This window comes from Aplysia californica, unplaced genomic scaffold, assembly GCF_000002075.1.
Source record: "Aplysia californica isolate F4 #8 unplaced genomic scaffold, AplCal3.0 scaffold00170, whole genome shotgun sequence".
NCBI classification, from domain to species: domain Eukaryota; kingdom Metazoa; phylum Mollusca; class Gastropoda; order Aplysiida; family Aplysiidae; genus Aplysia; species Aplysia californica.
Window position 1 is genome coordinate 138,249 of NW_004797440.1, and position 2,981 is coordinate 141,229.

Sequence of the window (2,981 nt, forward strand, 5' to 3'; positions counted from 1 at the left end):
GGGGGGGACAGAGAGAGAATGAGAGAGAGGGGGGGATGGGAGAGGGGGTTCGAGGTAGGAAAACGACAGTGCAACAGTATATTTTACCGGGGGGAGAGAGGGGGTTTGTTATGTGTAGAACAAAAAGAATACAGCTAAAGAAAGTGTAAAAGGAATGTTACAGCATGCACTGAACAAATGCGAGTACATCAATCTGGTTCGACAGTTTAAACGAACGAAATGTGTACATGTTGGTCGACGTGACTGCACAATGCCCGCGCAGTCTTTGGGGACGATAAAGAGAGCAGAAAGGGAGAAGAGCCTAGCGTCAAAAGCCGGAATGACAGACAGTCAATGTATCCTCACATTGGCCTTTGAAGACGTACTGGGCGGTAACAGCAAAGCTGTATACATGGACGGGTATTTTACCTGCAAACACTGCCAGTACTGGTACTGGTAATTGATGACGTCAGAGGCTCTCGCGTCTCGTGTCTCCTTAATTTCCTGCCTCTATTTTTCATCAACTTGATCCCCATGGGGGTTGTTGGTTGTTGTTTTTTTCTTCCCTGTTTTTTTTTTGTTTGTTTGGGTTTGTTTGTTTTTTTGTTTTTGGGGGGGGGGGGGTTGGACATAGTATAAGGAAACAACCCACAAACAATCGAACAGTTGAAACAGGACGTCCAAAGAACCGACCCAAACACATGCCTTAGGGTTATCAAAATTTCCAGTAGCGTATTCGAGCTCGTAGGGAAAGAATGGTCTGCACCTGGAGATCTAAGCAGCGAGCACCTTCCTTAAGTTTTTTTAAAGCTTTATCAATGTTGTGTTAATTTGTTCTTCAATGAAAAAATTGTGACTATTTGAAACAAGACAAATGTATAGTTGAGTTTAAGAACTCGCACAGTTTCAGTAAAAGTTGATCGGAACTTTTTTAATTTGATATTTTTCTGTTAAGAGCATTGATTTTTTTTTTATCATATTGACAATTAATGCAACGTCCCCATGGTTGAATTTCATTCTGCAAAGTTTGTTGACTATTTTTAATTTGTTCAAAGATAACTGAGCTATTACTATTTAAGTGGTTCCTCTTTTTTAAGACAACCGGGGCAGTGCCATTGACTGAAGTTGTCTTTAGGCATTTCCCAAAGAGAGGGGGGGGGGGTATTAAAATGTTTTTATAGGCACAGTATCTGGGGACCATTAGATCTATATCATCAGATGGGATATGTCACACCGAAATTAAAAGCGCATTTGCCAAGCAAAAGCAACCGTCCACAAAATGAAACAGATGCTTACAAACAACAATCTGTCGTTGGAAACAAGAAAAAGAGCACTGAAAAGTTACATCAAGTGAAGCATGGACAATCAATAGACAGCTGGAAAGAACAATTGAGGCAATAGAGTTGTGGTTCATAAGACGTATGCTACATATCCCATGGACAGCTAGAAAAAGTCTTGAAGAAGTCTTGGTTGAAGCAAATTGCAGACGACAGCTTATGACGAATATATATATATTATACGAAAGCGACAGGCAAATTTCATTGGAAACACAATGCGGAAAGAAGTACATGTATTGGAGAATTTTGTAATAACAGGCAAGTTTGATGGAAAGAGAGGCAGAGGCAGACAGGGAAAAGATACTGGACAAGCTGACAACATGGCTGGGAACAGCAAGAATGACAGACACCATCGCTGCAACGCACAACAGAGTGAAGTGGAAGTCCAATACTACTGGGATAACAATAGCCGTAAAAGCGCATAGAGCATGCTGTGGGGAGTGGATATGTGCTATATAAATGCAATTGTTACTATCATCATCATCATCATCATCATCATCATCATCATCATCATCATCATCATCATTATTATTATTAATATTATAATTATTTTTATTATTTTTTATTATAATTAGCAGGGGCGGAGATTTTTTTCAGCTGGACTGTTGTGAGGAGATTTATTGCTGATGACGATTTTTATTCAGTTTTAAGTAAATCCAAACGAACATGTATCAACGTTCAAAAAGCACTTTGCCGATTTGAAGGCGCTCAAATAGAGAAGTGGGATTCACTGCTGTTTATTTGTCGCGACAGAGCCTCATTCCTACACGTTTGTTATCGCGCCGGCTCATAACTTTAAATCGTCTCCCCTCCCATCAAGCCGTCACGTCGCGGAACTTCGTAGGCTACTACGTGCGAGGCCAAACACACGCCTAACGATGACGTCAGTCCCATGGACAAATCTATCGACAGCCCTCAGAAGGAATAGGGCACCCCTTAATTGCCAAATTGGCCTCTTTGTAGCTTACAAAATTAAGATTGAGACTGTCTTGAGCAGTACAGACACTTGTATTATTTTATCAGCAAAACATGTATTTATCATTCAGCCTTTCCCTAACTACTATCAGAACATTTATTGTTTGCATCTCACTAATCTTTTTTGTTTATTGACTTTTTAACCACCTATAGTTCCTGTTTGGCATTTACTCATCGTTTTATCCCCACTAATAACTTACCTGGCCCGTAGGAGTCTGGCCGGCGGAAGGAGGAATTGTCTAGTGAAGATATAATAAGGAGAATTTTAACGAGGAGCGATAGGCACTCGGCTGTCAGAGTCTGGGCCAGGCCTACCCCCCTCCCTTCCCTCCCCTTTTCCACGTCACCCCAGCTAGACACCAAGTTCTATAATTAGCATCTGACACACTTCCCCACGTTGTTACAACACAGTGTACTGTTCTGAGAAGTGAGAAGTGCGTTGAAGAACAAAATTTGATGATATAATGATCGGAAACTGTGTGCTAACTTTGTCCAGCTTGGTTTACTATCTGATTGTAGACTTGATCTGCTTGGGACAGCGTCACTGGTACAGTATCAATTAACTTTTTGTCATCATACAGGACAGTAGTTCTTATTACATATATTTAACGGGTCCAGTGCACGTCGATATTTTGTGTGGGGGTGCAGAAAGTACGAATGAAGTACTGAAGGCCAGGACCAGCAGTTTAT